This window comes from Suricata suricatta, chromosome 4, assembly GCF_006229205.1.
Source record: "Suricata suricatta isolate VVHF042 chromosome 4, meerkat_22Aug2017_6uvM2_HiC, whole genome shotgun sequence".
Classification (NCBI taxonomy): Eukaryota; Metazoa; Chordata; class Mammalia; order Carnivora; family Herpestidae; genus Suricata; species Suricata suricatta.
In genome coordinates this window covers 126,142,355-126,168,605 of record NC_043703.1, presented here as the reverse complement: position 1 = coordinate 126,168,605, position 26,251 = coordinate 126,142,355, and the positions used below count along the sequence as shown (strand labels likewise).

The window sequence follows — 26,251 nt, the reverse complement described above, 5'->3', positions numbered from 1 at the left end:
GGCCTCCAAACCTGGGAACCAAGAACACCAGCTGACCACACATACTAAGCCCTAGAGTAAAGATGAAGTACCATATAGATGCTTAATCATGGCCACACGTACTTAGGGAACCCAGAGTATGTGTGGCCATGATTGTGTGTCTGTGTGGTGCTTCACCTTTATTCTGGGGGCAAAACATACTAGTGACCACCATTATCTGTTCTCTTTTTAGGTGATCTTGGACCTTGGACAGCAAGTGGCCCTTGCAGGACAAGTACCTATTGGGAAAATTGCTCAAAACCTGCAAATTCACTACCTGTGTCCAGAGCCACAGGAAAATGCCAGCTTCCTGTGGTTCAATGGTATCTATCTATCTATCAATCAATCATAGAGAAGTTCCCCTAGTCATTCCTTGGGATTGAGAATTTTACTTGGAGATTGGAGTACATTCTTGGTGTCTGAACTCTGGCTAGGCCCTGAGAACCAACTTACACAAACTCCCCCGGGGGTAGCCATTGCAGGTGTGGCCCGATATGCACAGAGGCTGCCCTCTCCTTGGACTCTTGCTCATGCCCAGGCCCACTGGGCCCACCAGTGATTTGGCCAGATTCTGACCCTCACCCCTTGGCCTCCTGCCACGCTTCCATCCTGAAGTTCCTTCAGACACACTTGGCAATACATGAAGTGGTGGGAGTGGGTGTTGAAGGCTCTTGTACCACTCAATTTTTGCTCTTACTCTAAGCAAACCAAATCACCAAAGATAAATTTTTTTTCTACCAAAGATAATTTTTAATAGAAAATAAATCCCATGTAGGTTTTCTTCTTGGGAACTGAACAATGAATATGGATATCCCTTTCTCTTTACAGTTATTTCTTTAAGCTTATTTTAGGTATATATATTAAAGTAATAAAGCACATTAAAGAAAGTGGAGGAATTGGATTGAGAGTCCAGAAAGAAACCCATACATCTATGCTTAATTGTTTTTTTTTTAATGTTTTATTTATTTTTGATACAGAGAGAGACAGAGCATGAGAGGGGGAGGGGCAGAGAGAGAAGGAGGCACAGAATCCAAATCAGGTTTTATGCTCTGAGCTGTCAGCACAGAGCCCGATGCGAGGCTCAAACCCATGAATGTGAGATCATGACCTGAGCTGAAGTCGGAGGCCCAACCGACTGAGCCACCCAGGTGCCCCAATTGTTTTTTGATAGAGGTGCCAAGACCATTCAATGGGGGAAAGAAGAATCTTTTCAACAAATGGTGCTGGAACAACTAAATGGCCACATGCAAAAGAATGAAAGTGGGTCCATACTTCACACCATATACAAAAATTAAAATGGATCAAAGATCTAAATGTAAGAGCTGAAACTATACAACTCCTAGAAAAAACACAGGACTGACTCTTCATGATCTCAGACTAGACTGTGGTTTCTTGGATATGACACCAAAAGTATAAACAACCAAAGTAGAAAGAAAGAAATTGGGCTTCCTCAAAATTGAAAACTTTTCTTTCTTAATTTAACTACCAACAAAATGAAGAGACAACCCACAGAATGGGAGAAAATATTTACAAATCATCTATCTGGTGTGGTTTAGTATCCGGAATATACAAATAATGCTTACAATTTAACAATAAAAAGAAAAGAAATAAAACTCTAAAATGGCCAAAGGATTTGAATAGACATTTCTCCAAGAAGATATACAAATATCTAATAAGCACATGAAAAGATGCTCATATTTCTTGTGTCTATTTATTACATATGTAAATATATATTTTTATAATAGTTTATTGTCAAGTTGGTTTCCATATAACACCTAATGCTTCTCCCCACAAGTGCCCCCCTCCATGACCATCACCCCCTTCCCCCCCCCTTCAGCTCTCGGTTCTTTTTCAGTAGTCAATAGTCTCTCATGATTTCTGTCCCTCTCTCCCCAACTCTCTCATATTATTAGCCATTAGAGAAATGCAAATCAAAACTGCAATGAGATACCACTTCATACCCACTAGCATGGATAAAATAAAAGAGATAATAACAAGTGTTGGCAAGAATGTGGAGAAGTTAGAACACTGATATATTGCTGGTGGGAATGGAAAACAGTTTGGTAGGTTCTTACAAAGTGAAACATAGTTACCGTATAACCCTTTAATTCCACTCTTAGGCATATATTCAAGAGAGTAGAAATATATTCACACAAAAATTTGTTCACACATGTCCATAACAGTTTTTTTCATGATAGCTGAAAGGGGGAAACAAACTGAACATACATCAACAGATGAATAGATAAACAATATGTGGCATAGCCATTCAGTAGAATATTATTTGGCCATAAAAAGGAATGGAGTGCTGATACATACTACAACATGGATGACCACTGAGAGCATTATGCTAAGTGAAAGAAGCCAGTGACAAAGGACTACATTTTATATGATTCCATTTATATGAAATGTCCAGAGTAGACAAATCTACAGAGACAGAAATTAGAATAGTGGTGGCCAGGGACCGAGAGGAAAAGGGAAGGGAGAGTGATTGGGGTGACAGCTGCACAAGAAGTAGAGAGTGGTCCGTGGTTGGGCCAACCATCAGTGGACAGAAAGTTCCAAGAGTAGGCTTTTACTTGAACTTTCAGCAGCCACTCAATCCTCTGATTGCTTGAGGCTGAGACTTGGGCAAAGGTAAAACTCATGGAATTCTATCAGTCTGTTAACTTCCGTGGGAGATTAGACAATGGTTCAAATACCCAAAAGGCAGAGGATATGAGCAATCTACAAGAAACACAAATAGCTAGTGGATATGTGAAAAATATTCAGCTTCACTCATAGCTTTAAAAAAATGCATCACAAAACAATGGGATTCCATTTGTGATCTATTGACTCAGCAAATGAATTAAAGCTTGGTAATGGCCAGTGTTCACAAGATTATGGTGAAATAGGCACCCTCATGTACTGTTCCTGGCTGGAAGTGTAAACAGATTCAACTCTTACGGAGGGCAATTTAGCAATGTCTGTCAACATATTCAATGCCTGTTCTCATTGACTCAGCAATTCTACCCTTAGGAATTTGCCCTAGGGATATACTGGCAAAATGATGCCAAAATCATGTGCAAAATCATGATCACTGCAACATTGTTTGTAATAACAAAAAACTGTAGAGCACTTAGACATCCATCAGCAGGGGACCAGTTAAATACAGCTATGCAATGGAAAAGTATGCAATCATTAAAACAGGAGATAGAACATGGAAAGATCTTCTAAATGTGTTCTCTTGTTTTAAACAAAACAATCTGCACAGTAATATGACCTCATTTGTGTTAAATTTTAAAATACATACAGGTATATGCAGACTTCTATTTTTAGGAAGGACATGTAAGAAGTGTGGGTAACTTTTGGAGATTGCCCCTGGGGGGTCAGAGGGAGGGAAAAAATAAATTTTGCTTTTTATTTGATGCTTTTCTACAATATTTGGTATGTTTATACCATGCAAGTGGAAGACTTTTCTTAAATATTTTAAAAGCAGACAAGGAATCTGGAGGGATAAGTAAGAAGTGGGCTCCCTTAGGTGAGAGACTATGGTTTGTCCAGGCACAGGACCACCTTGTTGTCGCTGTATGAATAAAAGCATTGTGACCAGACCATTGGGGTTTTAGGAAGACCACCAGGGCAGAAGGCTGGAGGATGGAGGGGAGATGTGAGACTAGAGTTGGGACACCTGGCCAAAGGTTTGTGCAACAGAGCAGGGCTCAAATTTAGGAGGTGATGGTGGGGGTGGAGAATGCCTCGTATCAGTGGAGAGTTATTAAAAAGGACCACTGAAAGCCATGGTTTCTGATTGGATGAAGAGGCCCAGCCATCTACCTTGGGCAGTTGAGTGGGTAGCTAGACTGCTTAAGGAAACACACAGAAGGAAGGAGAGGGCTAGAGACCAGAGAGGATGGGGAAGAAAATAATGAGTTCAGTTGGAACACGTTGAGTTGAGGAACACATTGACTTTGATCATGTTGAGTAGACATAGAAGTATGGAGCTCAACAAATTCGGAGTTGGAGATAGAACAGATCAGATCAGGTGGCAGTGAAAATGGAGTATAAGGAAGTTGTGTAGACCAAAAAACAAAAAGGCCTGGTTCAAGGTGGGACTCTACAGATCACCTACTTTTGAGAACTGAGTAGGGGCAGAGGACCCACAGTGAGGCTCAGGAGTGAGGGATCAGAGCTGTGAGAGGAACAGGAGGAGCTGGAGTCACTGATGACTGTTCCCTGCTCCTGGCTAGACTGGCTGATTTTTGAAGCTACTCCCTTACCAGTGCCACTTGCCCTTCTTTTGCCACATCTGTCCAGTAATATCCCAATCCTGGATTTTCTGGCTTTGCTCCTGAAAAAAGTCACCTAACCAATGAGCATGGCCCACTCCAAGTTCACGGTTTATACCTCCACTGGACTCTCTCTGTGCCACTCATCACTTTAATTTTACTTACCCTTGGTAGGCTCTGGCTCTCATCCCCATTATTCTAAATTATCACCATGTTTATTTCTCACTCTCTTCTTTGTGACCTCTCTTGTTTTATGCCAAGGAATAAGCAAGACCCTCATGATGAGTGCCTTTAATATCTCAGCCTTCTCTCTATAAATATATTTAAAGCTACATTTGCCTTCTTTCCCAAGTATTCAGTCCAAGGATGAGGTTCAGCTTCTGTTTATCACTGGGGTTCATTGAGAAGGCCTCGCTGACCCTGTTCCATCCCTGAGTCTTGGCTATTGCTTTTTCTTCTGTCTGTATCACTGTATCACACATTTTATATTCCTCCTCATGGCACCTGCCCTACTGAACTGAATTTATATCACTGTCTCCTCCAATTAACTTGATCTCATTTTCCCCTTAACTTTTTTAAAATACAATTTTTTAGGTATTCATTCATTCATTCATTTATTTATTTATTTTGAGAGGGAGAGAGAGAAAGAGAAAGAAAGAGCATGAGCAGGGGAGGGGCAGAGAGAGAGTGGGAGAGAGAACCCCAAGCAGGCTCCACACTGTCACAACCTGATGTGGGGCTCAAACTTAGGAATCCTGAGATCATGACCTAGGCTGAAATCCAGAGTTGGACACTTAACCAACTGAGTCATCCAGGCACCGCAACTTCTTTTTTTTTTTTTTTTTAAGCTGATTTATTTTGAGAGAGAGAGAAAGGGAGCAAGAGTGTGCACAAATGCTCACACAAGTGGAGGAGAGGCAGAGCGAGAGGGTGCAAGAGAGAATCCCAAGCAGGGTCCACACTGTCAGCTGCAGAGCCCCACATGGGACTGGAACCCAGGAATCCTAGATCAAGACCTGAGCCGAAACCCAAAGTCAGAGCTCAATCAACTGAACCACCCAGGTGCCCCTCCCCCTTAGCTTCTTACTAATATACAGCATCCATGTGGAAGAATGCACATGTAAATGTGTAGCTGACAGACTTTTCAACTAAACATAGTTATGTGATCAGCACCCCCGATGAAGAAGCCAGGCATTACAGCACCCCACAGGCCGCCTTGTGCTCTCTTACACTCTCCATCTCCCTGGGACGGAACCACTATCCAGTCTTTCGAAATCATAGATCAGTTTTGGCTGTTTTTGTAAATTAAAAAAACGATCAAAAATCATATGTACTCTTTTGTGTCTGGCTTTTAATTAACATCATATGTGCTAGTCATCCATATTGTTCTGTGAAGTTGTAATTTGTTTCCATTGCTGTATAATATTCCATTGCGTGAATAGATCACAATTCATTGATCCAGTAGGTGTGATGGCAGGTAGCCCCATTTGAGGCTTTTGCAAATGGCAGGAGCTATGTTTTATTCATCTTCATATTACACATGTGCCTGCATAATGGTTTGTGCATAAACAGGTGAGAGAATTCAGGGAGTACTTTTCCACTGGATTCTTGGATGATCAGATGATACTTGAAATTTTAGATTCAATCCTGGGTACCATGATTCAGATGTTTAAAAAGGGCCATCGATGACTCCAATTGTCTATAGAAGACAATGATGGTGCTACATCTGAAAGCCACACAGCATCGCATATGCTGGAAAACACTAAAGATGTTTATTATGGAAATGGAAACAGGAGATCAGACATGGACCAGGCTGCTTTCGAAGAGAGCACTGGGCCAGTGGCTAAATAGTTGCGGGAGGCAGCTTTCTGCTCAATACTACTCATGATACTGGCTCATTTTTAGAGAGCACCTCACCATGCACCAGTCCCTGTATGTGCTCAGGGCTTGGTGTCCATTAATTCAATACAAGAAGGACTTTTTAAAAAATAAATTTTATATGTTTTTTAAGTTTACTTATTTATTTTTGAGAGAGAGAAAGTGTATGAGCAGGGGAGGGGCAGAAAGAGAGAATTCCAAATAGGCTCTACACTGTCAGCACAGAGCCTGACACAGGGCTCAATCCCATGAACCAGGAGATTGTGACTTGAGCCGGAATCCAGAATCGGATGCTTAACTGCATGAGCCACCCAGGGTCCCCAAAGGGCTTTTTTAGTGATTGAGACTTGGACATGAGCTGCCTGGTGAAACTGGGATTACTTCCTCGCTCAGACGCTGGAGACTGGGAGCGCTGCGAAGTTATACGGATAGGCCCGTGGTGTGTCTGAAAAGCCTTCTTCTGACTCAGGTCCCTGCCTTGCTCCCCTCCTAACAGAAGAGCCTTCTTTCCTGAGAGCGGCCTCCTGCAGCACCTCCCTGGGTCTCATCGCACGCAAAGTATAAAGTGCTTCTGTCAGAAGCTTCCTTTTGCTCCAGGCCCATCCCTACCCCAGGAGGCCTGTGAGTGTTGCTCTCTCCTTCTAGTGAGTGAAAACGTTCACCAAGCCAGGATGCTGGATGATAACACGGACTGGGTAGGTGGCCACAGCAGGCTTGACTCTTCAGGTAGCTGAGGGTCATTTGGGGTTATCCTGAAATGTGTTTGTTTGAGAGAAAAAGTGAACCTTAGCAAGTGCCTGGAAAACAAGGGGGGAAAAAAGAAAAAAGAAAAAAAAAAAAGCTGGAGAAATCCTTCCCTAGATGTATCTAGCCAGCGTGGGCCTCAGAATGAAGAAAAGCCCAGACAAATAAATCTGGGTTGCTGAATGCAAAAGGCATTTGTTAGAAGAAGCAAAATGCTGTCATCCTCACAGGATGCGCCGTGCTGCTGGCGCTGGGACAAGATGCTTTATCTTGCCACTGGCGCCTGAAGCCAAGACCTGGCGGCTGCAGAGCACCAAAAACACACTGGCCAGAGTTAGACAAGCGGGCGTTGTGAAGCGCTGGCGGCTGCGTCCCCACCCCTCTCCACCCTCCCTCTTACTTTCTGTGCCCCATTCGCTGCCCCAGACCTTGCTCTCCTCTCACTCTGGTTTCTTCTGAGTGCTTTCATATTGTTCTCTTTTGGAAGGGGCCAGAGAAAGTCCAAGATTTAGGAAGCTGGACAACAGATGGACAGATCCCAGAAGCCCTTGCTCTCCCCACCCTCCAGCAGCCATAAGTAATGTTTTCTATTTCTTCTCTCCTGCCGGACAAAGCGAAACTCACACTAATAGTGTTAACACGATAAATATCAGCAGTCCTGACCTTTGTCTCCGCGTCCTGGAGACGCCCTGACTCTTGAGCCCCAACTTGCCTGGGCTTAAAGTGGATTAGCACTTACTGTAGGCTGCAGGGCCCTGCACTAGGACTTGATAGGAATCAAAATAGAGATTACCTTATTTGACTTAAAAATTTTTTTTCCACTTGAAAGATAGAATCCCCCAGAGAAAGACACTGGGGCTTACACATACATAACTTTAAATTGGATTTTAAACATAGTTTGCCAGCTGTTTGCTAGGTCGTGCCTTAGGTTCTTGTCCTTGATTGATGTTGGGTCCATTTGGGAAATGAGGCCAAGAGGGGACAGAGGGACTGCCAAAGCCACAGGCTCCTGGATGCCTGGGGACTTTCCCAGGAGCCCTGGCAGTTGTTGCCATGGGCCTTTAGAAACCCTCGGAGCCCTGGCACCAGGGTCTGTGTCTTGCCCAGAGCTCGAACCACCTCCCCCAGACCTCACCTCATCCCTGCTTTGCTTCTTCTAGGCTAAGTCTAGGGGGAAAAAGAAAGAAAGAAAGAAAGAGAGAAAAGAAAAGAAATGAAGGAAGACTGTTCTCAGCTGGATGGCTCTTTCACACATTTTGTGGTTAAATATTTATTTTAGCTCCTTGTAACACCTTGAAGTGTTACATACATGGGCCTTCTGCCCAGAACTCTCATCGGCCTCCACTGTACTGGCCTGCCTGCTCTTCATCTCTCAGGTCTCATGCCACTTTCTTAGGGAAGCCTGAGGGGCAGTAGAGTGCGGTGCTTAAGAACACCAGTGTGCCCAGGTTTGAATCCTGGCTTGGCACTTTGTAGCTGTGTGACCTTGGGCTAGTCACTTAACATTGCCTGTCCTTTGCAGCTGTCCCATCAGCTGCAAAATGAGGAAAATGGTAGCACCTACCTCATCAGGATTGTTGTGAGAATTCAGTGAATTAACTTATGGTGAACAGAATGTGTAAAGCACTTTGAACATGGCCCAATATGCGGTAACTGTCTCTTATTACTACTTTCTGAAATACATCTACCTCCCAAGGCTCAGTCGTTGGCTGCTGCCATGTGCTCCCCTAGCCACCTGCACTGTGCACCACCTGCCCTGGTTTATTTGTGTTGCTTAATTATCTGTCTTCTTCACCAGGGCAGGAACCCTGGCTGTCTAGCTCTTCTCTGTCTAGTCCTCATCGCTGAAACCAGGCCTGGCTCAGGAGATACTGGAGAAATGTTTTTGACTGCAGTCACAAATGAAATAGAAAAAAAGAAGCAATGTTAAAGGTAAATGTGACCCAGAAGGCAGAGAATCTCGGGACCCTTGGCTCATGCTTCTCCGTCTATGTTTGCTCCGTACACATACTTGGCCTTTTCATTTTGTTTGTGTGATGGTTAAGCAGACAGAGTTGATGAGTTCCGGGATGATAAAGATTAGGTTTTGCAATCCCATCTTTTGCAGGAGACTTCCGCCCCTATCTAGGTTTTCAAAATCTAACTAAATGTTAAATGCATACAAAAGAATAATCACATGAGCAAAATGTAAAAATCGGACATCCAACTACTTACAGCCCAGCTTAGGTAGAGGTTACAACTCGAGTACCACCAAAGCCCCACTGGGTCCCTCTCCTCCTCCCTCTCCCCAACCTGGCCCCCTCCCAAATTTCTGTTCATCATTCCCTTACTTTTCTTTATAATTTTACCCTAAAAATACCCTTTCCTGAATAATATGGTTGTTGTGCATGCTTTTGAACTCGATATAAAATAAAACACATGGTATGTACTCTTTGACTTGCTTTTCTCACCACGCAACATGCTGCTTCTGACACTTGTCCATGCTGTGGCATGCAGCTGTAGAACATTCTACTATGGGAATACTCCGCCATTCTCTTCTCCATTCTCTTCTCAACAGACATTCTCCATTCTCCTCTCCCCTTGTGACCTGTCTGGGGTCTCTCCAGCTCAGACACAGCACTTGAGGCCCTATTCAGGAGGGAGCTCTGTTGACCCCAAGCCTAAAGCCCAGGGCAAACCAAACAGATATCTGGAAACAACATTCCGACTAGCCCATTTCTTTTCTTTTCAAAATAATAAAAGTTTTCATATTTCTTCATCTAAGTGAACGTGATATCAAAACACATTAATTTCCTTGTTGGAAATAACTCGCCTTTGCACTCAATGCTTTCAAATCCCAGAGTGTCTTGCTTGTAGTAGACTTTCAACAAATACCGACTTTTATTTGGGGACATTTGCTGCCTCAATCAGTAGGGTCATTCAGGAATCTATATGCCAAAGCCCAAAATGTAAATCCTTTCTCTCATTTTCTCCACTCTCTTCTATGGTTTTATTTATTTATTTATTTTAATATTTATTTACTTCTGAGAAAGAGAATGTGTGAGTGGGGGAGGGGCAGAGAGAGAGGGAGACACAGAATCCCAAGCAGGCTCCAGGCTCTGAGCTGTCAGCACAGAGCCCGACATGGAGCTTGAAACCATGAACTGTGAGATCATGACCTGAGCCAAAGTCAGATACTTAACCGACTGAGCCACCCAGGCGCCTCTCTTCTATGGTTTTATGTTGCCCTTATAATAATCATTTAAAAGAAAGAAGTACCAGTGAAACCTGATGAATCTGTAAGACCTGTCGTGACTTTCTCCTGGGAATCCTTACATATTTGGTCACTATCAGTTCAGTAAGGTGTCCTGGCCCAGCTTCTCAGTCTGGGAAGGAGCCCAAAGTTTGTTGGTCACTCATACACCCTTTTAAGAAGGCCCACTGATCCTTGAAGAAAATGCTTCTCTGGCAACGGTAAGTGGGGCAGCCTGTAAGCAAAGTCTGTTGCTAAAAGCAATAAATTCTAGACCTAAGCAAAGACTGTGCATAAACCTAGTTACATTTGGCCTGGCTGAGGCCCCAGTACTTTGACGCATTGCTACCTTCTCTCCATCACAAGCAATCTCAAACGCTTGCCAGTTCTTTTTAAATATTTCTCCTGCCCATTCCATCATTGTGTTCAGGCCTTTTTCACCTCATGCCTGAGCTACAAAGGATTGAAATCATCCCCCTGTTGTGTTTCTCCTCATTCTAACCCACCACAGCTGGGTTAAGCTTTACAAAACAAAAACCAGGGGTGCCTTGGTGGCTCAGTCAATCGGGAGTCTGATTTTGGCTCAGGTCATGATCGCGCAGTTTGTGAGTTCGAGCCCCATGTTGGGCTCTGTGCTTACGGCTCAGAGCCTGGAGCCTGCTTCCAGTTCTGTGTCTCCCTCTCTCCTGCTTCTCTCTCTGCTCCTCCCTTGCTCATGCTCTGTCTCTCTCTCAAAAAATAAACATTAAAAAAAAATCAGCAACAGCAAAAACTACACACACAGTAACTATCTTCTGCACCCCTCTTTTTGGCCCCCAAGCTCCACAGCTTCCATAGAATAAAATCCAGAACCAAGACATGGCATGTAAAGCTCTCCCCACGCTCCTCTGGCCTCTGGCCATCTCTGCACAAATGCACCCTGTTTCCAGCACAGTTTCAGGGCTCAGGACAGCCCCTGCTTTCTCAGAGTTATCACCCGCCACTCCCGATGCACACACCTCTACTCTGGCGTGCTCCCGGAGCCACGTCCTTGGACACCACCAGCCTGCCCTGGTCCCCACGGCAGCCCCGCTCGGCACTCTCCATGCCCAGATCCCCTCCAGCAAAGCCTGCACGAGCCCACCTCCTCCAAATCTTCCTGCCTCCCTCAGCCTTCGACCCTCGCCCTCCTCTAGGGCAGGGGTCCGTTCTGACTCAGGATGTATAGCTTCTTTCAGACAGACTGCCTACCTGGACTGTAACCCCCCAGAGGACAGGAACTTGACCTTTATGTACATCAGTGTCTTCCATATGTTCTGTGCCACTATATGTCGCATTTCACGACCTGATAGTGAATATGCTAATGCAGAGAAGAAAATAAAAACTGAAAAACAAACAAAAGGATAATTTCCTCCTTTCTCTATTTCAGATCAGGCCCTCCTGCTTTCTCCTCCCCCCAAATCTGCTAAAAATTCCTCAGCCTAACTCCTTTATCCTGCCGTATATAAAATAAGGAAGTAAAATTCTAGGGAATAGAGAATTGAAAAAGCAAACTAATACATTTCTTGTAATGACCCAAATAGCCTAGGAAAGATAAATAAACAACTTGGACCTGAGACAGAAGGTCGTTGGCTGTTGAGAGAGGCCATCCAGGTGCTTCTGAGAGCCAGTCTGGCCCTGACAGCAGAACAGCTTTGGCTGCTGAGCCCCGTCTGCAGGGCGAGCTGATAATAAAGGAAAGCTGACTTCAAAAAGTAAAAAGAATTGAACCTCAAGGGTCATCTCTGAAATGCCAATGGGTTAATGTGATGTAAGCCTCCGTTTTTTGTTTTTTTTTTAACGCTCACACACGACCACTTGAGTGTGACAAGAGAGGAATTTGTGGCTGTAAGTCTTCCCAGCTGTCAGCAGAGACCTCATCTGACTTAGGACCTGCAGGGAGGGCCATGGCAGTCACCTCACAGTAGTGTAACTTCTTGTTTTGAAGGGTAAATAAACTGCATTAAAAGGGAAGGCAGGGGTGCCTGGCTGACTCTGTCGGTAGAGCAAACGACTCTTGATGTCTGGGGTTTGAGCCCCACGTTTGGGTGAGGAGCCTACTTAGGGAAAGAAAAAAAAAGGAAAACAAATATTCTGGGAAGGACTTGTCTTTGACGGGAGGCAGAAACATCTATTCTAATTCATGGGTTATAGTGCAAATATTTAGGTTCCTTTAGAAGAGTGGGAAAACATTCTTTTTTCGGCAGTCTTTTCTATCACTTTATCTGGCCCATCTCTACAAAACCCATCTTCCTAAAAATCCACTGTCACCTCAGGACTCTGCTTAAAAATGTGCAGTGGTTTTTGGTTTCCTAATGTGTAGAATATAGACATTATCAAGCCTGGCTCTGAGGCCCTGGCAATCTGGGCTCTTCTTACCTTCCTAATTCCCTTCCCCAGACCCAGCCTCCTCCCTGCCAGAAGCTCAGGGCCCACGCCTCCACCCCTTCCCCAGGGCCCCTGGAGGCCCAGCTCTTTGTGGCTGGATGCAGATACTCCAGTGTGTTGTGATCTTGGAGCATCTTGTGAACTGCACAGTTTGGTGATTATAGCCCCCCGCTCAACCATTTTCTGTGGGTTACACTTAGCTTTCTGACTAAAGGGTACAGTTCTCCAGGGCAAGGGCTGGTCTTGTTCACCCCTGAATGCACTTCTGTGTCTGGCCTGCAGCCAGCCTCGGGTGGCCAAAATCTCTTGACTGCCAGGTTAATCAGGACATCTGGCCCTCTTTCTGCCTCGTCCCCCACTGTCTTCCCCCAAGACCTATGCCATCCCCCCTCTGAGTCTTAAATCAGAGCAGCTTCTGTGCCTCCCCTTATCTTAATCAGATGAGAATAACAGAGGGATGACGTACTTGAAGAAGCCTTGGGGGAGCAATAGAAAATACAGTACAGTTTCACGTACAAGGGACTTGCTCTGTTACCTCATGTGTAAGTAAGGGAGGCAACGCTCACCGCCACTTTACAGATCTGATAAAAACATTACTGGGATTAAATGCTTTATTTGAGGTCACACATAAAGGATGAGTCAAAACCGGCACTTAGGACTCATCTTTTAAGTCTGACAATATCCTTTTTCCTACATCAGGTTGCCTCTTGGTAGCCAATGCTAGTTTTATTTATCAAAAAAAATATGCCAATATTTATGCTTAGATTTTTTTTCTAGTAAAAGGCTAATGGTTAACTACCCTAATGAGTACAAAATAGGAAAAATGGTTTTGTGTTACCTGTCTTCCTCCATTTGCCATAGATTTTAGGATAGATGTATTATTAGCTACCTAATGCGTTTGTGTGTACCACAGTGAAATTGGTTAGTTTTTGTGTATTCGAAAAAACCCATTCATATCTTAGGAAAACCATTCCAAGTGCCTGCTTTTTGGTAGCAGTGTCCTGATGTAGAAAAGATAGCAGGTTGTTTCTAGGCATTTCTGGAATTGTGAAGCTTAGAAAGTGTATCTGTTTTGGGGCACCTGGGTGGCTCAGTCGGTTAAATATCCAACTTCGGTTCAGTTCATGATCTTACGTTTCGTGAGTTTGAGCCCCACGTCAGGCTCTGTGCTGACAGCTCAGAGCCTGGAGCCTGCCTCAGATTCTGCGTGACCCTCCCTCTCTGCCTCTTCCCTGTTCATGCTCTCTCTCTCTCTCTCTCTCTCTCTCTCTCAAATGAATAAATGTTAAAAACATTATTAAAAAGGAAAGTGTATCTGTTTTGAAAACATGTTTCGTGCTTTATATTTACTTTAAACTTGGTGAATGCTCTGTAGAGCAAGTATGTAAGAGCTGGCATTTTTATCTCCATTTTATTTATCTATTTACTTCTTAATGCTTATTTTTGAGAGAGTAGGAGAAGGGCACAAAGAGAGGGAGACAGAGAATCCGAGGCAGGCTCAGAGCTGTCAGCACAGAGCTGGATGCGGGGCTAGACTCACAAACCCTGAGATCATGACTTGAGCTGAAGTCAGATGCTTAACCGACTGAGTCACCCAGGTGTCCCTTTATCTCCATTTTATTTTATTTAAAAAATTTTTAAATATTTATTTATTTTTGAGAGAGGAGGTGGGGCAGAGAGAGAAGAAGACACTGAATCCAAAGCAGGCTCCAGGCTCTGAGCTGTCAGCATAGAGGCCAACACGGGGCTCAAACCCACGAACAGTGAGATCATGACCTGAGCTGAAATTGGACACTTGACCTACTGAGCCACCCAGGTGCCCCCCTTTATTTCCATTGAGGACACCAAAGCTTAGGTGCCTAAGTTGCTGTGACCAGGGTCACCCAGCGCTTCAGTGGCTGCAGCAGTCAGAGTGCTGGCAGGAACCCGAGGACACACTCTCGGGAACTTCAGCAGGATTTAGTACTCTTTACAAAAGTGGGGACAGGGTGTGGGGATACCGCAAGGGACAGTGCAGTCTTTGGGGCACTACCTGGTCCTGAGAATGAGAGAGGAGGGCACAGTTACCAGAACCTGGAGAGAGATCTGCAGTGGGAGGAGTCAGCAGCCCCCAGAGACCCAGGAAGAAGTCAGGGGAACAACAGTCAAACTGTCTCTCCGTATGGGAGACCCTCACTGGCCTCATTAAAGCCAGAGGGCAAGGGACCCTGTTGTGTCTGTACAGGCCAGCCTCTTGGGACATAAGACGGGGCAGAGAAGAGTAGGGAGCAGCTCTGGAGTGGGGTCAGCAGACAAAGGATAACCAGCACAGAGGTGAACCATGGCTAAACGTCAGACTTCCTGTCTCCTGTTTATTCCTATGCACTTTCCATAACACTGTGGCTTAGACACACTGGGTTCTAGCAGAAAATTCAGAGAAGACGCCTCCAGACACCACTTTCAGGTCTACAACATCCCTCAGTACTAAACTTTAAGCCTGCATACATACAATGTGAGTATTAGCCTCTCCACGAGGACAGACTAACGAATGGGAGCTGCAAATGAGACCGAGTCGGGCAGCTGGCGTGCAGGCCAGGTCAGGATGGAGGGCTGGCAGGTTAAAGAGAGCTCCCTGTGAAGCTATCTCTGGTTCTTGGCCATCGGGTCTTGGCAGAAATGCCTTAGGGCCTTTAACCAGCTACAGTAGGCATTAGCCATGGAGAAGTTTTAACAAGAAAAGAACTATCTTTTGCATCTGGCAATTAAAGTATCTTGAAAAGAACGACTTCATCTCACAGCATTGTCTGTAACGATGTAATTTGCACTTGGCTATTAGGGCTTTATTTTTATGTAATGCCCCTGGCATGAAACTTCAGGTTTTATAAAAAGGAATCATCTTGGGGCTTTGGAGTGTTCTAACTTGACTGAGTTCTTTATTCACCTTTACCCTTAGTTTGCCGGGGGCGAAAGTCATAAAAGAGTTTAACGACAATGGCCTCTTCCAAACCCAGGAGCTATGAGAGCAGCATAATGAGAAATGCAAACCAATGTTCTCATTAGAACACAAACTCACCCAGAGGTCATGGAGAAAGAATTTTCAGTTCCAGTCCTAGCAGAATTGTTTCCAAAGAAATGAAGCTATGGTCACATGCAGCTCTTATGCTCTGAGCAATCCTGTTTCCCAAAGAAAGTTAATAGCTAAAGTCTACAGTGACTTTGCTACAAGTTTAATACAGCCAAATCACTCCCCCAACCCCTCTGCTAATCAAGGTCTTTCGCACTGTGCATTTTCCCCCTGGGCTGAGGAAGGGTTTTCCCAGCTTCGTTATTGAGCAGTTTCCCTGGCACCATTGGAATTGCACAGATGGAAGAGGCACAGATGTAAACCAATAAATTCTCATGGCGCTGGCTTTGGCACAGGATTCTACTTGCTGTGACCACCTCACACCTTTTGTACCTGCTAATCTCTCTGTTTGGACCACTCTTACCCCAGATTTTGGCGTGGGATGAGTAGATACCCAGAAGTGGAGTTGCTGGATGAAATGGTAATTGTATGTTTACTTTTTTTGAGGAACTGCCATACTGTTTTCCACACATTGTACATTCTCACCAGCCCATCTAACCTACTTTACTTCTGTATCTCATGGGGTGTCTGTCCCTACTCCTACTTGGATGTAAGCTCCATGAGGGGAGAGATTCGCTCCTCAAGTGCCTGCACACATGGTAGTTGGCAATCAGTAAGTATTTATTAAATGAATGTAATACAATGGGGTGCCTCTGACTTCTACAAGCTGAATCGCTTCAAGCCAGCTTAGTGCCCACGGAGCCTCCCTTGGCCCACCACGTCAGAGGGCTCCTTTTCCTTTGTGTGTTCCTCTGTCAACCCTTCCTCTTTTTCACTTTATATTCTGGCTGTCTCTGAACTTGCAGCATCTCTCCCGCTGAATCCAGAGCTCCTTAATGTTAAAGAGCATGGTTTGTTTATTGCTGGCTTTTTGCCATCTTTCTGGTCTAGAGGATATATGCTCAACACACACGTATCAGAGGAATGTTCTAAATACCCACACTGAGTAGCAACACTGTGGGTGCTGGGCTTGAGCACATAGGAGCTCTCTTAACACAGCCCTCCAGAGGTTGCTCAGCTGGTTAAAGCATCCAACTTCCGCTCAAGTCATAATCTCATGGTTCATGAGTTTGATCCCCGCGTCAGGCTCTGTGCTGACAGCTAGGAGCTCAGAGCCTGGGATCTGCTTCAGATTCTGTGTCTCCCTCTCTCTCTGCCTTCCCCCCTCCCCCCCATCTGTCTCTCCCTCTCTCTTGCTCAAAAATAAATAAACATTAAAACAATCTTTAACATAAATAAATAATTAAACAAAAAACAAACAAGCACAGCCCCCTAGAGAACCTGGGGCTGTGTGGCCTTGGAACATGACTCATTCTCTGAGCCTGGTCCTCCTGTGTCTGATGATGGATTGGGTTGGATCCATGACCTCTCAAGTTTCTCTCAGATATTTAGGTGTGCTGTAGGGCCATGCCTTTGGCGGAAAAAATACAGTCTCCTCTCTGAGAGCCCATAGTCTGATATGGATAAAATAAACATGTCAAAAAGGTCAAAGGGTCAGAGGAAGCTAGTATCCAGAGTAGCCCTTGCCTGGCTGGGACCCTGCACTGGGCCTCTCGCAGCCAGGCTCCCTGCAGTCAGAGCTTCAGGGCACAAAACACCAGGAAATGCCAGGGGAATGCATGCACTTCCCATTCTCTTTGAGAGAGGAAAAAAGGTCTTTACAGCTCACATGATTTCATTTGGTTATTTTAAACTTTATTTTTCTGCCCAATCCCCAGGGAATTAACATTTGCAGGCAAAATTGGACTTGCCTTTGCTCAGCTATTTATGTATAAATATGACTTGAGCAAAATCTCTAAAGGACAGCCAATCCTGCTTACGCCATTCCCCTTCCCTCTATTTCCTAAGAAAAATGTAATGTTTGTACCCAAGAGTGAAATGTTTCAGTGACACTTCAAGCCTCCCATGAATTTTTAAAAATCTTTTCAGGGGCGCCTGGGTGGCTCAGCTGGTTGGGCGGCCGATTTCAGCTCAGGTCATGATCTCACGGTTTGTGGGTTCGAGCCCCGTGTCAGGCTCTGGGCTGACAGCTAGCTCAGAGCCTGGAGCCTGCTTCAGACTCCGTGTCTCCCTCTCTCTCTGACTGTCCCCTGCTCACCCTCTGTGTGTCTCTCTCTCAAAAATAAATAAACATTAAAAAATTTAAAATATTTTCAAATGCATAAACAATTCATGAACAATATTCACAGACTATTTGAACAAATCACTCATAACCTAACAACCCTAACACACAATTCTTTTTTTAAGTTTTTACCAACTGCCTTTCAGTTTTACCCATATGAGTACATAGCTTAAATTGTAGTATTCAGACCATAATACAACCTCGGACTCTACATTTTCTTCTTCAGATTTATAAACCAATACCCATTTTTCCAAATGTAGTCTTTTAAAGTGTCCATAAATTCCATAAATCCAGGTCAAATCTATCATAGGTTGATTGTCGTGAGTGAGTGCTGTGGCTGTAGAAAGGTAAAAGCTGTCCTGCCTGCAAGGAGTTTACGTTCTCTAGGAGAGACAGTATACATATACACCAGACACCCCCAGACAGCCAACGATCACCTGCAAAGATGTGTGGCACCAAGGGCGATGCACTCATGGGGAGAGGGCATTCTAGGCAGTGGAGAATTTCTCGAGGGCTGCCTCCCCTTGAAGATGAGAGAGTCGATTCACCCACGATGAGCTGCAGAGGCAGATAGAAGGGAGAGGAGAGACGGTTCAGACAGGGCAAAGGCATGAGTGTGCTGAACACGGAGTCCTACAGTTCGGTGGGGCCCACTGAGGCCCGTAGCCCAACAGGTATAGAAGGTGGATTTGTTAAGGAATAGTGGGACTGGGGCACCTGGGTGGCTTAGTCTATTAAACACTCGACTTCAGCTCAGGTCATGATCTCACGGTTTGTGGGTTCAAGCCCCACATCGGGCTCTGTGCTAACGGCTCAGAGCCTGGAGCCTACTTGGGCTTCTGCGTTTCCCTCTCTCTCTGCCCCTCCCCCATTCACACTCTGCCTGTCTCTCTCAAAAATAAATAAGCATTTAAAAAATTTTAAAAAGAAATGGTGGGACTGGACACAGGCAGGTGTTCATGAGGGAGGGATTTGGAGTTTCCCAAAAGCAAGATGGCAGTACGGAGTTGATGTGAGTGGGAGGAGGAGGAGGACATGGGGAAACTGGTGCTGTAGTAGGGGTGGGGACAGGTGGCTGCACTGTCATTCTTTCTTTGAGATGAAGGGGATCTATGCTTCTAGATAGAGCTGGTAGCTCAGGGGAAATCTAAGATGCAAGAGAGCAGGCCCCAGGCGTTGGGACTAGACGGTATCACAGGACTGCCCATGCCAACGAACAGGGCAAGGCCTCGGGATCTCGGCTCCGTTCTCGCCTAGAACAGCGCCTGGCACAGAGGGAGTCCTTATAAGGACTGAGCCAAGTCTCCTTTTGCAAAATTTCTGTACAGAGTTCAGCAAGTCTCTGGCCTTTTCCAGGCCTCCCTAAGACAGGATTATTTTTTCAAGTGCGTCTCACAGTCATCCAGGGCCAGGTCAGGACAGGAAGCCACGTGAATCTCAATAGCTAATGCTCGTGAGCCTCACTGAGTCTCGTAAGGATCAGCACTCGAGATCCCAGTTAGTCATCCCGGCAGCTGCTTCCTGCCTCCCTTGCCTCACTGCCTTCTGTTTAGGCCCTTCTGGGGTGGTAAGAGGATATTGTCTGGACTCATCAATTATTACCACGGGAAGGCAGCTTGCGCAGAAGCACATGCCCCCTCATCATTAGACAGATGAACGGAGGCAGGCCCAAGGGGGAGGGGGGCTGACCTGAACCACATGCGCCTGATGTCAGCTCACAGTCTAGCCTCATTCGTGTCGGGATTTAACAAATAGTACTGAGCACGTGCAATGGTCAGGCAGTGTTTCTAGTACCGGAGATCCAGACAAACTGCTGAGGTAGGGAGAGAAATCATTGAGTTATCTCAATGTAAGGTGGATGGTAAGAGGCGCCAACGAAAAAGCAGGGGGTTGGAGAATGGGGTGCAAGGAAGGGGTTTGCAGGTGTAGAGAGGGTGATCAAGGAAGGTCTTGGGGAGAAACTGACATTGGAACAAAAGCAGGAGGGAGCATGGGACTCTCTGGCTGAAGAGTAGTGCAAAGGCCCTGAGGCAGGAGTGGGCCTGGCATGTTCCAAGAGCAGTAATGAATGATGTGAGAGGAGAGTAAAAGGAAATGAGTCCTCAGAGATCCTGCGGGCAGGCTGTGTGGAGTCTCAAAGTCCACGGGGAGGCCTTTAGCTTTTATTCTTCTCACCCACTGCTCATAGTCTAATTCATGATTTTGCCTTTTCTTATTGATTCTCAAGGATGCTGAGACCTCTGTGGGAAGAGGGGAGAATGAGGCAGCCAACATGGTTCTTAAAAATGTATAGCAGTGGTGTGGGCAGCTGCCTGGGCCACCTGTGCTAGGCCCACCCCCGTGCCCCTGCTGCAGAAGTCTTTTAGGCTGACAGGACACTGTGGCCTCCCATTTCATGATAAGGAGAAAGCGCACACAGAGGCAAAGCCAAGCCAAATCATTGAGTACATAAGATCTGCAAATGTCACAGGGGAGCAAGCTCATAGCTAAAGCAAATGCAATGGGCCGACTCAGAATCCAGCAGGGCCCTGCCTTGCCCGAGTAAAGAGTAGAACCAAATGTATTTTTGTAGAAGTGCTTGGCAAATAGTGATGCCCTAATGGTGATCCATTTTATTCTAACTTCTAGTGTTCCATGTTCCCTGCCAGCTCTCCGTGCCCACACGGATCAGGCGTCTGCTCCGACTGGTTTCCCAGGGGCCGGTGTGGATGCCAGGTCCAGGATGCGCAGCTAAAGCAGTTGGTTGATTAGCCCTGTTATTTTATAGCAGGCTCTTGCCTGCCAGGGCCTCCACTCCCCAGAAGGAACTGTTAAACGTCCTGGGACAGAACCAGGTGGGCAGATCCATTTCCCTGGGCATCTCAGCCTCTCCTGGTGACCAGGCCCCTCTGCTGTGTGGGTGGCCTGAAAGGGTATGGGCAAAGCCAGAATCAATGGCCAGAACAGTGTCAGAGTTCAGTCAAGGCTGGTTTTGAACTTTGGCTATGGCCGTGATCTTCACAGATGTGCCTTCTTTCTCTTCCCCAGAATGATCCAGTTCAGGAGTCAAGTTCAAGTCCGTTTCATAATCACTTATTAATTCCTAGCTACCAGGCACTTTATTATAGCAGGGAATACTAAGATTGATAAGGCATGGGACTTGCTGGCAGGAATATTGGATCTATTCCATGTTTGGGATGCACGTGTGCACGTATGTGCACATTAAGTCACATGTGCTGGTGGGAGGCAGCCTGGGATATTGGTAGGAAGAGTCCTGAGTTAGAGTGGAATGGTTTTGTCCCACGTCCCAATGGGTCTTTGGGTCTGCCACTTGTGTGTTTGAAGCCTTGGCTTCCACTGCCATTCAACAGGGATGATAAAGTTTGCCCTGTCTGCTTAGTTTGCTGGGAGGACTCGACGGGGCAATGTCCTTAAGTGGTAAAGTACTCAACGCACATAAAGATTGTACACTCGTGAATGTTCACACCACATATGGGAACACAGAAACACACAGGTATTAGCATAAACCAATAAGAACAGGCTAAACTTTTTTAAAAAGTGCACCAGGAGCACCAGGGTGGCTCAGTCAGTTAAACGTCCAACTCTTGATTTTGGCTCAGGTCATGATCTCACAGTTCGTGAGCATTGGGCTCTCTACTGACAGCTTGGAGCCTGCTTGGGATTCTCTTTGCCTTTCTATCTGTTCCTCCCCTACTTGTGCATGTGCACACACACCTCTTCATTGTCTCTCTTGTTCTCTTTCAAAAATAGAGTTTCAAAAACTTTTTTTGGTACCAATGGCAGCAGGAAAAAAAAAACCTCTGAAAAGGATGCAGGATGTCATTCCAAATGCATCTCCATGAGTGGCTGTACTGGTTGGTGCAGGGCTATGTGTTGCCCAGACCCCTTAAGCCCTGGCCGAGAGTCCCCATAACTCTCTAGCAGGGCAAGAATGTCCCTCCCAACTCTCAGGAAGCTGCCTCCTCCCCAGGTGAGGGCCATCATTATTGTCAGCCACAGATGTTATTGTATGTACTAAGTATGTTCTAAGGATGAGTCACTGGGGCCACAAGGAGACTAACATTTCTGAAGTACCCAGAGCCATTTACATGACATCATGCAAACATTTAACAGTCATTATCTCACTTTATAGTTGACCATAACTCTGCAAGGTAAGTATTGTTATTTCATTTTACAGAATAATAATAATAAATGCTTAAAGGTGATAGTCTAATCCTTGAGGTAAATACAACTATTATTTGTTCCCACTTTTTGGAGGAGGAAACTGAGGCAACTTTCCCATGGTCCCACAACTTGTTTGTGATTGTGGCTCAGATTAATTCTCTGCCTTTCCTAACCGCTATGCTGTACCACAGAGGACTACATTTCCCAGGCTCCCTTGCTCTCTGGATTCCAGGTTGATTGAGCCCAAAGAAAAGCAGTAGTGGAAGCTTGGAGAGAGGGAGGAGAGAAAACAGAGTATTTCCCCCCATTTCTCTCTCTTTACTTCCTGTGGTGTCTCTGGCAACAATTATATCTCATACCCACATCTGCTCTACAGGCTCTCACTCAGTGGTCTCAGTTTCCATCAGGCAGCCTCCATGTACTTCTAGATCCTACCACATGACTCCATCTCTGGGCTTTAGCAATATTACCTCTTCCTCTTATTGCACCCCCAGTAGAGTAACTTCCTGTTCTTGTATTAGGGCTTGGGATCTCCGCAGTGCTCTGAAAACAGGGAGGAGGCGGGGACTCAATTTCTCCGATGCTCTTCTTGCTCCTGGAATGGGGCCAATTATACATTTCTAGCACTTCACCCAGCCCAGGACACAGGGAACCCCCTCACAAAGGTGGAGAGATCCTGCCTGTTCCCTCATGGCTGTTTCTGTTGAATCTTTAAGCTGCAAAAATAAGATAAGCTCAAGCCAAGAGTATTTGGAAAAGTGGGTCAGGAATACCCTTTTTAAAGAAAGTTATCCATTTGGTCTATGTATTTGCTCATAAATACTTGGGAGAGGGCAGGGTAAGGGACATGAAAGGGTTCTGAATAACTGAGAAATGGGCATCTAAAGCAGTACGAGAGAGGAGGAGACATCACCCAGGGCAGGACAGCCTGATAGAGCACTTAAGTCTTTTTTTTTTTTTTAATGTTTTACTTTTATTTTTTGAGAGAGCACAAGCAGCAAGCAGGAAAGGGGTGGAAAGAGAGGGACAGAGGATCTGAAGCAAGCTCTACACCATCATCGGCACAGAGCCTGATGTGGGGCTTGAACTCATGAACTGTGAGATCATGACCTGAGCCAAAGTAGGATGTGCAACTGACTGAGCCACCCAGGTGCCCCAACACACTTAGTTCTTAATTTGTTTGTGAGGCTTTTTCTCTTACAGAAAACTTTAGCACAAAATGGCCTTAGTGATTTTCTTCCTATGGTATAAACTGCGTCTCTAAACTCTTCAATTTTGTTTCTGGCGTCTCTTTTTCCACATGAATTTTTTTTCTTTATGTTATTTAAATATATAAAGTAAAAAGTAAAGTAAGTTTAAATATTAGGGAGTTCTGGTCCAATTGCTGATTGGACATTTTGTCCCAACACAGAACACTAGACTTTTCTTTTAAGGTTTGATTTTTTTTAAGTTTTTAAAAATTATTTTATCTTAAAGTTTATTTTTAAGTGATCTCTATACCCAGTATGGGGCTCAAATTTACAACCCCAAGATCAGGTCACATGTTCTTCTGACTGAGCCAGCCAAGCTCCTACCCCAGAACACTAAACTTTTTGTCCAAATGTGCTTTGTCTTGAAGTTTGTTACTCTGAGGACTTCTTTAATGAGACCGTTCAAATAAATGAAACCTGTGTTTGTTGGGAAAAAACTGAAAAAGTAAATGAATGTAGTAGATCTATTCAAAGAATGTTTATGATGACTTTTCAAGAAAAAAGGGGAAAAAGGAAAGAGAAAGAAAGAAAGGAAGGAAGGAAGGAAGGAAGGAAGGAAGGAAGGAAGGAAGGAAAGAAGGAAGGAAGGAAGGAAGGAAGGAAGGAAGGAAAGAAGGAAGGAAGGAAGGAAGGAAGGAAGGAAAGAAGGAAGGAAGGAAGGAAGGAAGGAAGGAAGGAAGGAAGGAAGGAAGAAAGAAAGAAAGAAAGAAAGAAAGAAAGAAAGAAAGAAAGAAAGAAAAGGAGGGAGGGAGAGAGGAAAGAAGGAAGGGAGAGAGGGAGGGAGGAAGGAAGAAGAAAGCAAGTTCTAGCACATAGGTATGGTATGGTCTCTCCTTTATAAAAATAGAAAAATGAGAAGAAGCTTACTCATGTGGATGCGTATGAAAAGATCCAGAAGGACACTTGACAGTGGTTGCCTTCCTGGGAGTGAGAGGTGAAGAGGACAAAGGGGAAACAACTTTGTTTGCCTTATGCTTGTCCCTATTCTTTATCCTTTAAGGAGCATGCGCTACTATGTAATTTTCTATTCCAATGAACAACTGTCAGTGAAGCTAGAGAGGCAGACCCAGGGTTCAAATCCAAGCCTCCCCTGATCCCAGGCTCATCTCTGGGATCACCTGCAGAGCAGAGCCACAGCCCAACGTTGCTGAGTGAGGACAGTGTGGGAGGAGTGTCTCAGGAGTCTGGTGGTGGGATGACCCCTGAGCCACGGGGTGGGTGGAAGAGGAGGACGAGAATCTTCCAGGCAAGGGACTTTGAGGGGAGAGAACAAAGCCCTCAATGGTACTAGAGACAAACTCTGGACTGGAGGACTCAGGCAGGCAGGCAGGTGCTAGGGGTGAGTGGAGACATGTGGAGGAAGCAGCTAGAAGGGCAAGGGACTGAAACTTGATTCCGAAGGATTGGGAAACCGGTGCTTCATTGAAGGGAATGATCTAGATAGCAGTTCCCAAAGTGTGGGTCGGGGATCTCCCGTGGGTCTTCACAGCCCTCCCAGGGGATCTGTGCATTTAAAACTATTTTCACAACAATGCTAAAATATTATTTGCCTTCTCTACCCTCATGCTGAGTGTCTAGTGGAACTTTCCAGAGGCTACGTGATGTGTGATGGCATCCCCACTCTGATGTTAACATGTAATGGGTTTCTTTTCTTTTCTTTTCTTTTCTTTAGGGGGACGTTCTTTTTAACGAATTAATTAATATTTTTACAATTTCCCACTTCAATACTGAATACAGTGAATACTGATAGATATAACCCTCATAAACAAAACTCTTTGGGAGGCTCAATAATTTTAGCATGTGCTAGTATACAACTCTGTGTGTGTGCACATCTGCTTGCATGTATGTCAATGAATAAAAGTGTTTTTCTTCTGGAATAGAACTCCAAAGTGCTCATTCGATCCTCCAAGTGCTGCTACACCAAGTATAAAAGTGGCAAACAATTGTCTGGAAGAAGCCGAGAAACCAAACACCATGACTGATCAACTGTCCACCAAGAGGGGCATCCAGGTGGCTCAGTCGTTTGAGCATCTGACTCCAGCTCAGGTCATGATCTCTTGGTTCATGAGTTCAAGCCCCACATCAGGTTCTGTGCTGACAGCTCAGAGCCTGGAGACTGCTTTGGATGCTCTCTCTCTCTCTCTCTCTCTCTCTCTCTCTCTCTCTGCCCCTCTTCTGTTCATGCTCTCTCTCTGTCTCTCAAAAATAAGTAAAACATTAAAAAAAAGAAACCAAACAGTCCACCAACAGGTGGGTTTTGGGGGCAGTGACATGGCTTTAGAAAGTAACGTAACCCCTTTGTCTCCAATTTGGGAATGATAATATGGGTCTATTTGCCTCAGAGGGAAGGTATATGTGAAAACATTTTGCACATCAGAGATGACTCAGAGACCATCAAAATCTTTGCCATCGTTTGTTTCTAAAACACATGGAATTGGAGTTTCTGAGATCTTTGCACCTTGACCTCTACCCTTGCTGCAGTGAGGAGAGAAAGTATGAAGTCTCAGGCTGATGTTTGCAGTTTGCCTTGGAGTCACACTCCGGATGACGGGACCCAGAGAGAAGACGCAATCTGGGCTGGGCTGGCGATCGGGTAATACCTGCATGTTCACACCCTCCTCGTTCTTGCGCTGTCTGGCTGAGGGCCTGCCTGGCAGCGAGCGCAGCTAGGCTCCGACCTAGAAATGGGATGAGATGAGAATAGGCCAGGACTTGTTACTTACTCCCGACGGAGCCTTTCCCAGACACTTAACTCCCCTCTCTCACCATAGGCGGCTTGCACAATTACTTCAGTATCCTTCCTATGGGCAATGGTAATCTTACTTTCTGATGCTTCTTTCACAGGCCACAGGGTATTGAATACTTAACAGGGAGTGTGTGCCCAGGCCAGGCTGACTGTGAGGAAGAAACCGGGATCAGGACCCAGGCCTCCTTGGGCAATGATTTTCAGGCAAGCAAGTTAAGAATGTTAAGTGCTGGGGGTGCCTGGGTGGCTCAGTCAGTTAGGCTCAGGTCATGCTCTTACCAGGCTTGAGATTGAGCTCAGTGTTGGGCTCACTGCTGTCAGTT

The 26,251-nt window shown here is 45.3% G+C and overlaps 2 long non-coding RNA genes across 2 annotated transcripts; both read left to right on the top strand.

The window, feature by feature from the left end:
• The first annotated feature begins 222 nt into the window (after positions 1-222).
• On the top strand, positions 223-26,050 carry LOC115289066. The gene is made up of 3 exons (XR_003907358.1): positions 223-341; positions 25,664-25,775; positions 26,027-26,050. It is a non-coding gene; the product is annotated as an uncharacterized LOC115289066 (long non-coding RNA).
• Positions 6,770-9,315, top strand: LOC115289065. The gene is made up of 3 exons (XR_003907357.1): positions 6,770-6,856; positions 7,393-7,482; positions 8,704-9,315. It is a non-coding gene; the product is annotated as an uncharacterized LOC115289065 (long non-coding RNA).
• Positions 26,051-26,251: the final 201 nt, after the last annotated feature.